Source organism: Pinus tabuliformis, chromosome Q (assembly GCF_031772625.1).
Source record: "Pinus tabuliformis cultivar Carrire ecotype Pingquan chromosome Q, CPIR1, whole genome shotgun sequence".
In the NCBI taxonomy this organism is placed as follows: Eukaryota; Viridiplantae; Streptophyta; class Pinopsida; order Pinales; family Pinaceae; genus Pinus; species Pinus tabuliformis.
This window is the reverse complement of record NC_142296.1, coordinates 748,245,234-748,259,021: the sequence shown is the minus strand read 5'-3', so window position 1 is coordinate 748,259,021 and position 13,788 is coordinate 748,245,234.

The following is a 13,788-nucleotide window of genomic DNA, read 5'->3' as shown; positions in this document are numbered from 1 at the left end:
TTTGACTATAAAAAAATGAGAGAGAGCATAGGCAATTATGTACCTTGGAAAAATTATGATAATTAAAGGGAAACATAGAGAAGAGAGGGTTAAGAGGGTTATAAACTGGGGGAAAAAGGAAGTATTTTCTAAGAAAAATGAAAAAGGAAGTATTTTCTAAGCAAAATGAAGTAAAAAATTAAGGTTCATCATCTCCCCCAAACTGGTTTACTTTCATGTCCCCATGAAACCCCAAATATTCCTTCTCTAAAGCTCCTACATGTAATTCTCCCTAGTCAAAACTTGTTGCCCATAATCTCCTTGGTTGTAGTAACCTATAATAAAATGTGCTCTTTTCTCTCATTCATTCCATGTTGCAGGTGTCCTATATTGCGACAAAATATAATAGGAAAATTAAAATGCAATACAATCCACTTAGGGCCATATCTCAACAATGAGTTTGTGTAAAAGCTTGCCCTATTAAGGGCCATACTGAAATATGAGTAGCCAATATGATTCATATTCCTTAGAAAGTTGGGAAGGGTTTACCATATGTCATGATAGATTAAGAATTCCTATGCTGAATGCGCTTGCGTGGTATTGCGATACTCTATAATGGAATACCTTTGATGACATCAGATGGAAACATAATTCCTTGGGTCTTGTACCAACTTGTGTAGGTCATATTTGATGACACACGGTATACATTACTCATCGTTGACTTGTAAACATGTCCTTGATTCAATCCTTGCATATAATCTAATTTCCTTCTTCCAATTAACCAAACCAAGGATATGTGATGCAAATTCTTGTAGCAGGACATCCCCAACATAGGCATTAAGGTTCCATTATGTCTTGTCTTGAAATAAAAAATAAAAAAATAAAGTTCACACAATTTTTTTTTGTCCTCCATATCATCAAAGGAAAATATGTCTCCGAAGTCTTGTGGTTGTTTCATCTCATGTGGCTACTCGACTACTAGTTGTTTTATCTTGGATGTAGTTGAATGACGTGTAAAAGAATAGGGTAAGCCCTTGGGGGACCCTCTACAAAGGATTTCATCGAAGCCTAGTTCACATGCTTGTTGTGTTAGTTTCAAAGCTTACTCCAACTGGTCTTTGTATTTCTTAACTTTGGATTCATCTTTTTGCTCTTACATTACATACATAGAAAACCATTGTTGCTTCAATTTTTCAAGAACATGGCGATGGGCCTCCCTATCAATGATCCCCAAGTTAAATAATTCATCATTATTCCTCCACTATGGGAGGTATACGTTGAGATGAATAAAATCATATGTACGAGAATTAATGAATTGTTGAGCCTCCTTCTTATGAATTTTAGCATAGTTATTGTTGTCCTTTGTAGACAGTCCTAGGCTAAGGGACTATGCCAAAGCATCTAAAGTAATGTTTTTGATTTTATGTGGATGAACAATGCTTAAAATTTTAAACAAATGCAAAACCTAAGTATTTATGAGAAAACAGAAGGGCTGATTCTTCATTCTTAACAAAATTAAGCTTTAAAATGTTTTGGAAAGCATAATTTAAGATGATATATAATTCCTTAAATATTCAGACTGAAAATCTAATCTGTTATATATATATATATATATATATATATATATATATATAGAGGAATTAACTAAGACATACAATTTTAGTTAATTAATCTCTTTAAAAGATAATAACTTTGCAGGGGCTTTTAGAGAGATTGACACTCAATCTATTCTTACCCAAACTTCTATGTTACCTTGAACATGTGCAGAGAAAATAAAATGAAAACATAATTGAATAACCAGAAGAACTCATAGAGATACACAAGATGCTCAAAATGAATCCAGAATCCTTCTATTAACTTAAAAAATAACTTAAAAAATTACAAGCATGTCCAATGGTTCATCGCAAGGGTTCAACCCTTTCTTCTTTGAATTACAAAATATTTATAGAGTTCGACTTCAAACATATCTTAAATGAAATCAAAATTTATTACAAAATATAATATCATCCAAAATATTTAGGATATTACAAAAATAGAACTGAAAAATAGTAGATCTGGACTAATTTGAACACTCTGCATAGATTTTGAGGGTTGCTGTTGATGATTGTAGCTAGAAATTTGCTTTTCTGTTCACTGCCCCTAAAATTCTGCTGCCTTCTCCTGAAATTCAACATTCTGTTCCTATTCGATGAGTTCACACAATTTATCCCATCTCTTTTCATCAGGGATACAAAATTTTAACAATTTTCTATATGAATCATCAACTTTAGTAAAATTTTCAAAAGTGGGCTTAGTTAGAAATAGATGCTTAATTTCATGCTGAATTAATAAATCATAACTTAAGCCTTCAATGAAATCTTTTCCAGTTATAACTCCTTTGATTTTGGAAAACTTGGGTTTGTCCACTGCAATTTCATGTAACATGTGTTGATAATCTTCAAGTGGAATCAATTTGCCACCTCTATCTTGCACTGCTGGAAGTCCTTTATGATGTAAAGCATTAAATTTCCTATGAAATTTGTAAATATGAACCTCCAAATTGTGGCACTTGTTCTCAAGTTGTAGCATCAAATTCCTCTTAGCCAAAGCATTCCCCACCTCCAAGACAACTTTAGTTCTGTCTTCAATGCCGAATTATTCAAGCTCATCTTTTATCTTGGAGTTTAGGACTTTGATTATCCTTGTGGAATCTCTTGGCTTATGGTCCAGGTTTTCTTTTATTTCTGCTACAACTTCCTTTGATCTCTGTAGTAAATATTTCCTGCTCAAAAATGATTTCAACAGAAGGCCATAACTCAGTCACTGATGCATTAATATCTATCCAAATGTTTTCTTTGGCTTGAGCAGTAGTTTGTGCAATTAAATATTCATTCTCATATACTTCTAATTGCTGAGTTAATTTGTAATTCTTTTGAATCTCAACCAAGTATGCATTGTCAGATTTAATTTTATGTTGAATATTTTGAATATGCATTCTGAGTTTTTCAATTTCTTGATCCTTCAAGGATAAGTCTCCCATGATCTTTGACAATTTTTTTGCTGAGTCAGTAGAATGTGTCTCTATTGCGGTGGTTGTTGTTGTAGATGTCCTTACTGCTGAAGTACCTACTATAGAAGTTGCCGCTATAGGAATGAAAGCTGAAATATTGAGTTGCTGCTCTTTTTCCTTCAAGAGTGTTTCCATGTCAACTTCCATCTTCTAAATTTGAGATTCTATTCAACTATAAATTTAAACATATTTTATTTTTCCTTTCAAGTTGACTTATTTCCTTGTCTTGTGGATGTTCAGTACTAGGAAGTTTAAGCTACTTCCTTAATTCTTGAATGTCAACATTCTTATTCTTTATCATATCTTCTGCTACTTTAATATCACTAGGATCATATCCTAGTTTGATCACCAAATCCTCAAGAGATTTAATTCTGGTATCTTTGGCCAAATATGACATCTTCGCCATTCTCAACAGTGTGTGTTTATTTTTCTAGGAAGCTTTCAATTAAGAGGCTTACATAGTTTAACTTGTCAATGTGGAATATATCATTTCATCAACCTGCTTATGAAGGTCAATTTGATCAATGGCATGAATTTGTTTGGTGCCAAAAGAAAAAATGGATGTTTTGTAGTCTTCTTCACTTTTAGGGACTGGAACTTTAGGTTCCAAGAAATCTAATTGAAACTGTCCCTTTTTAGTATCGAGTGCAAATAAAAGTCTATGTTGTGTTGTGGAAGACTGCTTCCAAAATTTTGAATATGTAGTGGCCTTTAAAGCTTCATTCTTTCTTTTGATTTCTCTGTATCTAGCAAAAATATTTTGCTGTGCTATATCTTGAGAAATAGATGATACCAGAGAATATGTGATCTATTCAATGTGTGGAAAAGAAGAGGTAGGAAAACTTGACAGCACCACTGTAGCCTAATCATGTGAACTCTTGTCTTCTGAGGACTCCTAATTAGTCTTTGTCTTCTTTCTTCTTTTGAAAACTGTTAAACCTGTAGCTTGAGTTTTTGAGTCTCTAGGAGACAAACTTTCTCTTGGTATTTTGGTTTCTTTTTCTTGAGGAATCATAGTTTGTGAAGATGTCTTACTAATAATTTGTTCCTCAGCTTCTAGTAATGTATTTTCCTACCATTCTACTTGATTAGCATTTTGTTCTATCTCTGATTTGGTTGTATGTACATATGGTGTTATTTTCTGCTCCACTCTCAACTTTGAAATTATTCCTAAGGGATCATAGGACCAGGTTAAACTCAATTTGAATTCCATCTACTTTAAAAAATTATCTGCCTCCTTTGATGTGTCTCTGATATTGACAATAAAAGGGCCAATCTGTGCCTTCAACTTGAATTGCGTTGTCTGCTTCCTGGACACAAAGTGAAAATCGTCCATGTTCATCATTTGCCTGAAGGAAAAAATTCTTATTGGCACAAATAATGTTAACCTATATGGAGGGAGTTCACATCCATATATTCTGATCTATGTATAATTATAGTAGAGGTACCAGTTTCCAAATTTGGCTTGTTCAGTAAGGTACAAAATTCTTCTAATTTCAGGTGAAATCCTTGGTATAGCATCACTGCTGAGAAGACATAAGGACATATGCAAGATTTGGTTTACAAATTGCTGAAGGAATATTCTTCTGTGTTCTTCCTTACCAAGGAAGTCCAGTGAATGACTAACTGAGGCTTTCCTTGTGCATCTAACTTTTTCAACGAGAACATAAACCTATCTGCTTGATGAAATAAAAGTAAATACACAAGAACTGATTAGTGTTTAAAAACACCTTCAAAAAAAAACTTTAGAAATTGATTGTGAATATTTTCTACCAAGAGATGAATGTAGTGAAAATCAATGAGGGATTATTACCCACAGAGAACACTGAAAAAAATCGTAATATTACTCCATCTGCCCACTGATTGGTAGGATAACCTAACAGACATGAGACCATGGATATGAATTGCCTTGACATTTATTGGAAAATTGAGGTGGAATAAGGCGGATTAGTCCTAGGCAACTCAGGATTCTCAGGTAGGAATGAATCAAAGATACGGGCTCGTTGAGGAAATGTGAGTTTTGGATAGATCTCCATGAGGGAATCAGTATAAAAAGGGTGCAGAGGAGCTGAGAGATTGATTTAGAGTGCTTGGCATATGGATTCAGGTGTAATGGAAAATAGAACTTTATTGTTTTGGGCAATTACTGCCCTTTGACTGGGAAGATATCTGAGATGGCATCAAGTGACAAATTACGGGAAGGTATGAGTTTTGGGAAAGACAAATTGGGTTAATAAAGACTCCCAAATACTCAATCCATCACTGACATCTAAGAATTTCTAGTTTTCCTAGTTGTGGAGTTCATAAAGATCGAACTCGCACATGGTTTCTGAGATTTATATTGCTTGTCGACTAGAGGGAGCTCATCTAAGTTAATTACAAAGGGAAATGTAGGGCTTTCTATAACTAATTTCAAATTTCCTTTATGAGAATACATCATGAACCAGAAATTATAGGAGAGGGCGGCGAATTACCAAACAAATGATGATCACTGGCGTATGAATGATGGTTGTGCGATTATGGAATTCAAAACTGCACCTATACTACTGAAATACGAAATGACAAAAGCAGAGGATGAAAGGTAGTGCTTGGTTTTTAAAAGAGGGGTTTCAAATGGATAAACATGGTGTAACCATTTTTGGGTGCATCTAATTAATGAATTTAGATGTTGGCACAAATGATTAATTGATAAAATAGTTATATGAACATTTGGCAGGAGTGATTTAATGCTTAAAAAGATATTGGGTGGGAGTTAATTAGAGAGTGACAAGTGGAAAAATGTGAGGGGACGTTGGAGTGGAGACGGGAATGGTAAGCAGTCTTCGGAGGGGTGCGGGGGAGGGGGTGGGTGGGTGGTTTGTGGTATTGGAGAGGGGGTCCTGAACTCACCCTGGAGGCACCACGTAATGAGCGAGCAGTTTCATGAATATGATTTTGGACCTCCCTCCCTCCCTTCGTTAAACTCCAAAAGTGTGGGGGGGGGGATGAATTCATCCTCCACCATTGATTCGGGCGGGGATAATTTCATCCGTTAGCTGTCAATCGTTTGTTATCGCAAAGTGAAAAAAAATCAAATCAAGTTTATTTGTAAATATAACATAACCTTTATAAAAATACAAAGATTAAAATAATAATTTAAAATACAATAGTGTGGAATTTTGACTTGCTTGCATATATTGGGTTTTATTCATTTATTCTATTTTATTTTTTCATATATATATATATTTATATCCCCTTTCTCATTTTTTCCTTTTTCTATTTTTATTTATTTTTTTCATTTTCTTTTCATTTCTTTTTTCTTTCTTATTATATATTTATTTCTATATATATATATATATATATATATATATATATATATATATATATATATATATCTATATTATTTTTTTATTTTTCAACATAAAATAAAAACTAGGGTAAAAATAAGTTACAACATTGACTCCATCCGGGGACTGCTTCTATTGGTATTATGATACAGGTGTTGTCCTTGATGGCAACTCTCTCAGATGACAGTTCACAATGCAGCAGGTTAACAACAAAGGATTACAGATCAGACTCCAAAGAATGAAGAAAGAGAGGTATACGTTGGTTCACTTTGTCCAAGAAGCGTATACACGTGGGTTAACAGAAAAAAAGAAGCGTATAACATATACACACACTTTCACAGGAGGGAAAGTGCGTAAATGTTGAAAAACCAAGTATTTGATCCAAGGTATTTTGATCCAAGGTATTGGTCCAAGGTATTTGGTCCGAGGTATTTGGTCCAAGGTATTGACCCTAGGTATTTGGTCCAAGGTATTGGTCCTAAGTGGTTTTGGTCCAAGGTATTGAGAAAGGCCTAAGAGTATATAAGGAGGAGAACATCATTAGGCTAGATGTGCAAGCAATAAGATTCTAAGGAATACTTCTATCTGAAGTATATTTTATGTTGCAGGGTTATGTTTGGGACTAGATCTGAAATATTCATGTGCACCTTGAGTTCAATATTGGATCAGGAATCATGAGACTTGAAATGAATTATTCTTGAATGATCTGATATTGGGTGAGACTAGATCTGATGTTTTGCGCCTGTTCTATTCGTTATCTATCATGATTTGGGTTTGTCTAAAGTCTGGAATTGCAGCAAAGTTCTGAGTCAATATTTGCAGATCTGTATGCAGGTTCGTCTCAGCCAAAGAGTGTATACACGCAGGTTCGGTTCTTTCAAGTAGTGTATACAAAAGAAAAGCTTCTTTTCATATCTGATTGATCTATCTAATAAAATTATGTTATTTTACTGCTGTCTGTCAATGAAGTCTTCTTAGATCTGAATGTAAAACTGAATGCATAAGGAGGCTGGCATTTGATTGATTGATTTTATAAGTGAGAAGAAGTGATCTCTGTCCCCGCCTGTGTATAATGGCAGAAGTGTCCTCAAACACGTAATTCTATTAATCGGAAAAAATAATTACATAATTTGATTTTGCAAGAGTTTACACCCAAACAACCAAACACTCTTGCAATGAGCTATTTATAAGTTCCATGTCCTAACTACCCCTAATTATGGATCACTTATTAAATAACAAGTGTCCATTTACAATAAATGCTATTCAAACCAACTAGCTAACAAATCTCCTAAAATAGATCCTAAGATACGACACATTTGGAGAGTCATATCTAGTTACAACAATATGCTAATTCTAAAAGTCTCCATTAAATAATTAAACCTTCTAGAATAATAATTATTAATTTAATATCTTAAATTAATAATTATTTTATTCTAATTTTATAACCTATGATAAAATTGTATTTTTGGATCATCTAACATTCCCCCCTATGATCCAAAGATACATTACAACAGATACCAAGTTCATCCCTGAACTTAGTAAATTTTATTCTGCCAAGTGGTTTTGTGAAAATGTCGGAGATCTGATCTTCGGAAGGACAATAAATTGGCATGAGGACATCTTTGGCAATGAGAGATCTGATATGATGATACTTGGTGTCCAAATGCTTTGTCTTTGAATGAAAAATTGGGTTCTTGCCAAGTTTGATGGCTGACTGGCTGTCAATGAATAATGATGTAGCTTCTGCCTGAGAAATGCCCAAGTCCTGCAAAATTCGACGCAACCAAACAATTTCACATGCTGCTTCCCATGCTGAAATGTACTCTGCTTCTGCTGAAGAAGTGGCCACTGTATCTTGTTTCTTACAACTCCAAGATATTGCTATTGACCCCATGTTCATTAAATAACCTGATGTTGATGCTCGATCATCAATACTCCCAGCAAATTCGGCATCAAAATATCTACCAAGTACAAAACTTTTAGTCTTTGTGTAAAGAAGACCAAAATCTTTTGTTCCTTGGATATATCTAAGAACTCTTTTGGTTGCATTCCAGTGGTTGTCTCGTGGTTCCTGCATAAAATGTGAAAGAATACTGACTGCATAAGATAGATCAGGATGAGTATTTGTCAAATAAATCAAGCTGCCAATCAACTGTCTGTAAGTTGTACTGTCCACATTCCCCCCCCCCTCTTCAAAATTTGAAAGTTTCAAGTTTTGCTCCATGGGGGTGACAACGGGCTTGCAATCCTGCATGCCAAATCGCTGAAGAACCTCCGCTGCATACTTACTTTGAGAAATGAAAATATGATGTGGACGTTGGAAGACTTCAACTCCAAGATAATAGTGAAGTAATCCCAAATCTGTCATCTTAAAACCTGCATGCAACTCCTTTTTCACCTGTGCAATATGATCATCATGGTTGACAGTAATGATCAAATCATCTACATACATAACAAGAATTACCAGATATTTTCCCTGTTGTCGCACATACAAAGTATCATCAGATTCACTTCGTTGAAAACCAACTTTCTTAAGATATTCATCCATCTTTGCATACCAAGCTCGGGGAGCTTGTTTTAATCCATATAAAGCCTTGATCAATTTACAAACTTTATGTTCTTGTCCTTCAACTTCAAAACCTGGTGGTTGGGTCATATACACTTCCTCCTATAAATCCCCGTTGAGAAAAACACTTTTCACATCCATTTGATGAACTTTCCATCCTTTCTAAGCGGCCAATTCAAGTGTTAATCGGATGGTGTTCCATTTAGTTGTAGGAGCAAAAGTTTCCTCATAATCAATGCCTTCCTGCTGCGCAAAACCTTTTGCGACAAGTCGTGCTTTATACTTTTCAGGTTCTCCATTTTGATTATACTTAATTCTGTAAACCCATTTGCATCCTATGGGTTTAACATTTTGTGGACAATCAACAAGTTTCCAAGTGTTGTTATCAATTACTGCTTGATATTCTTCAACCATAGCTTGTTGCCATTCTTTATGTTTTACTGCTTCTTTGTATGTGGAAGGTTCAGTAAAATCATTTGCTAACAAGGCAAAATTGCCTTCGCTTCTATGTGCCCTTCTGGTGCCTGTTTTATTCTGCTCGTCAGGCTTTACATGTTTCAAAAGTTGAATTGCCCATTTCGGTAGTTGGTGCTCACTTGTTTGTGCTTCTGTAAAGTCTCCATCATTGTAAAGAGGATTAATATAAATTGATGTTCGTCGTTCAGGTGAAGAGTGTGGAGAATCACTGTCAGAAGAACTGCTACTACTTGGAGATGCGGATGAACTGCTAGAAGACCCAGATGATGTTGTTGATGCAGATGGACTGGATGACTCATCTTCAGAGGAAGGAAAATCAAGTTCATACCAATTTGGTGAAGTTGGTTGACTTTGCATTTTTCCATTTCTTTTACTTCCCTTAGTTTCTAACTTGTGAAGAATATTTTCTATTTCTTCAGCACTCTTACTCTCTGTTTCATAAAAAATGAAATCCCTGCTCACAATGAATTTTCCATTGGTCAAAAGACGATACCCTTTCTTCTCATCAGAATAGCCAATCATTGTGCATTTTAAACTTCTTGAGTCAAGCTTAGTTCGTTTTTCTTTCGGAACTAAGGCGTAACATACTGATCCAAGAACTCTAAGATGTTTAACTCGAGGTTTGAAACCAAACCAAGCTTCATAAGGTGTGATTCCGTCTAAAGAAGCAGTTGGAGATCTGTTTCTTAAGTAGACAACTGTATGAATTGCTTCTGCCCAATATGTTGGACTTAACCTCTTGAAAGTTAACATGGATCTTGCCATTCCTAACAAAGTACGATTCATTCTTTCGACTACTCCATTTTGCTGTGGAGTGTAAACATTAGTAAGATGTCGTCTTATGCCATTTTCACTGCAATAAGTTTTGAATTCATTTGAAGTGAATTCTCCCCCATTATCTGTCTTGAAAGCACCTATCTTTTCTTTGACTTCATTTTCAACAAGTTGGCGAAAAATTTTAAACTTCTCAAATGCTTCTGACTTGTTCTTCAAAAAGTAAACCCAAGTCATTCTACTAAAATCATCAATGAATAGTAAGAAATATTTGCAACCACCAAATGAATTTTGTAGTGGACCAAAAACATCACTATGAACTAGTTGTAGCCGCCTGTTTGCACGCCATGAACTTGTTGGAAAACTTTCTCGACTTTGTTTGCCATAAATGCAAGCTTCACATTTTGCATTTTCCTTTTTGAAAGTGGGAAGTCCTTTAACCATTCCTTGTTTCTGTAATTGAGAAAGACTCTCAAAATTTAAATGTCCATATCTTACATGCCATAATCTTATAGGTGAAATACCTGTACTCACTGCCCCTGCAAAATCAGAATGCCTTGGAATAACTGTCCCTTTCATCCGTAACAGTTTTCCATCTTCATATCCTGTCATGAAAGTTTTCAAACTTTGTTTAACTGAATTAATCTTGACTAAACCATCTTCCATAATCACCTGATGTCCTGCTTGTCGAATCGTGACTAAAGAGAGCAGATTTTTCTTAAAACTTGGTACATACCATACATTGTAAATATTTTTTTCTCCAATGCCAGGGAGAAAAACTTTAACTGCTCCTTTTCCATAAGGAGTATGTTTTGTATCATCAGCAAGAAAAATGGAATTAAGTTGGCAATCTTGAAAGTTCCAAAAAAAATCACGCCGACAAGTCATGTGCTGAGTTTCCCCCGAATCCAAGATCCAGGCATCTTCATAGTCACTTCTAAGATGGGATGAAAGTTGTGATGCTGGCGAGGAGGTAAAAACATATTCTGAGTTATCTTCATCTTGATCATTTGCAAATTGAGCTGAATGCTGCTGAAACTTGGGAATTTTATTAAGTGAAGTTTGACAATCTTCAGCATAATGGCCAACTTTGTTACATCTTCGACACACAATTTGACTTAAGTCTCTTCCTCTTCCTGAAGATTTTCCTCTGCCTCTGCTTTGACTTCTATGTTGAGATTGTCCTCTACCTTGATTATTATTTCCTTGTCCTTGAAAATTACCTCTTCCTTGGTTGTTTCCTCTACCTTGAAAATTACTCCTTCCTGAGCTGTTGCCTCTGTTAAAGTTGTTTCCTCTGCTTTGGCTTCGACCTCGACTTTGTACATTATGTGCTGCTTGATTCTGATTGCCTCTGCCTCTGCCTCAAGAACTATCTGTTGATGATTTACTAGTGCTGGCCTCTGTGAGAAAAACATCTTCACCAACTTTCTTCTTCTTCCCAAAAGTTTTATCACGTTGAGTCAACATTTCGCAGAGTTCATCAAACTTTAGTTTCTGTAATTTCCCAGTTAATTGTAGAGTTTCCAAACAATGCATGTAGGAAGAAGGAAGTCCAGCAATTACAATTGTTACCATAAAGCTATCATCAATTGCTGGATAACCAACATTAATGATTTCCTGCCTAATATTCTTAAGTCTTGAGATATATTCAAGTACATCACCTCCTTCAGTCAAATTTTGTTGTAACAATTTTAATTGTAGATCAACTTTCTTTGATTCAGGCTGAGAATCAAAGAGGTATTTAAAAGTTTTCAAAGCAGACCATGCATCTGTAGCATTTTCTATATGGACATACATTTCATCATTCACAGAAGATTTAATAAGAGCTAAGGCTTTGGCATTCTTAACTTCCCATTTTGCTAGTGCAGTTGCATCTGTGGGTTTATTCAGCTTAACATCTCCATCACATATACCCTACCATAATTCATTGTAAATGAGAGTGCTTTCAATGAGACGGTGCCATCTTTTATAAGATTTTGTGCCTTCAAGTTTGTCGGAATCAGAAAACAAATTAATCAACTTAGACATTGTAGTGTTAAGACTTCACACCAAGAATCAGAACATAAATAACAAGATAGGCAACACAACACACCACACAAAAAACACGATCTATCGGGGCTTGGCCTTGACCCTCGTATAGTCGTTTGAAGTAGGAGAAAAATGACTGAGCTTTGCACTTGGCTCTAGTCAATTTCTCAAAAATTACAAGGTAACTTTCAAAATTTGACTTTTACAATGATGCTCTTGCAAAACTTGGTAAAAAAAAAGTTACCCCCCCTCAAAGCAAAATTACTTTGAGTTACAATGTGATGATCCCAATTGAAAAATAAAAAAGAACTTCTTGAAAACAAATTACCCAAACACACTTTATCTCTCCAATTTACAAAATAAAACTCCTTATTACTCCAAAAAAATTACAAATCACCTTATTGCTCCATAAACAATAAATTCCCAAAGATATAATATTCCTTATCTCTCCACAAAAAATTACAAAAAACCCAAAAACCTTATCACTCCATTAACATTACAAAATTAACAAATATTTTTTATTGCAGGCACACTGACTTGTTGCTGGCAGGCTGGCTCACACTGGCTCAAAGTGCAGAATGCTAGCTCAAATCGCTCAATGCTGGAATGCTGGAATCAATCAAATCTGATGCCACATCTATTCAACGCTGGAAAGCTGGTTCATATCCGTTCAACGCTGAGGCTGTTATCACCACTTCCGTTCAACACATCCATTCAAAATCGATCTTGCAGATTTCAAAACGCTGGTTCATAATCAATTATTCAAAATCGATCTTGCATATTTCAAAATGCTCTTCTTAACACCTTTAAAATGCTGGTTCAGATAAAGACTGAAAACACAATGAATTATGAAAAATACGCAACAATTTATACTTGCATTGGAATTTAGGAATCGATGACTATAACAATCGAACATCACAGCAAACACCCAACATTCATATCAAACATCACGACAATTAATCGATGTTCTAACATTCATATCGATTATCACAGTAAAGAACCCAATCTTCAATCGATTATCACAGGAAAAAAAATCGATGGCCATCACATTCACTGTTGGGTCCCTATAATACTAGTGATTACCCCATTACTATTGTAGTTATACCCCTTATTTATATTGTTGTGCCCCTATTACCCCCATGTTGTTATTTCTGTGCCCCATAGAATCCCTCTATTGTTATTTTTGTGGCTTTATATTATTATTGTTAGGTCGGCTGGATTATATTGTGACTCCTTAGACTCCTATATATAGAAAGGAGGTTATGTCATTTGTATCATCAAAGAATTGTTAATTTATGTAATGTAAAGGAGGTTGCCCCCTCGAAGAGGCTAAATTCTAAGGCGTTGATCTATCTTTTCTATCTTTTCTTGAGCTGGATTCATAACATTTGGTATCAGAGCTTTGGATTCTAGGGTTTCGCTGCTCCAAAACAGGTCATCGTGGCATTTTCACTATAGATTTTTTTCTGTGACGTTTCAGAAGTCACAAAAAAAACCCATTTGAGAAGAAATCATGCTAAACCTTGGGTCTGAATTTCAGAGCTTTTTGTGCGATATTTGCGGAGATATGATCTGAGGAAGTTGGT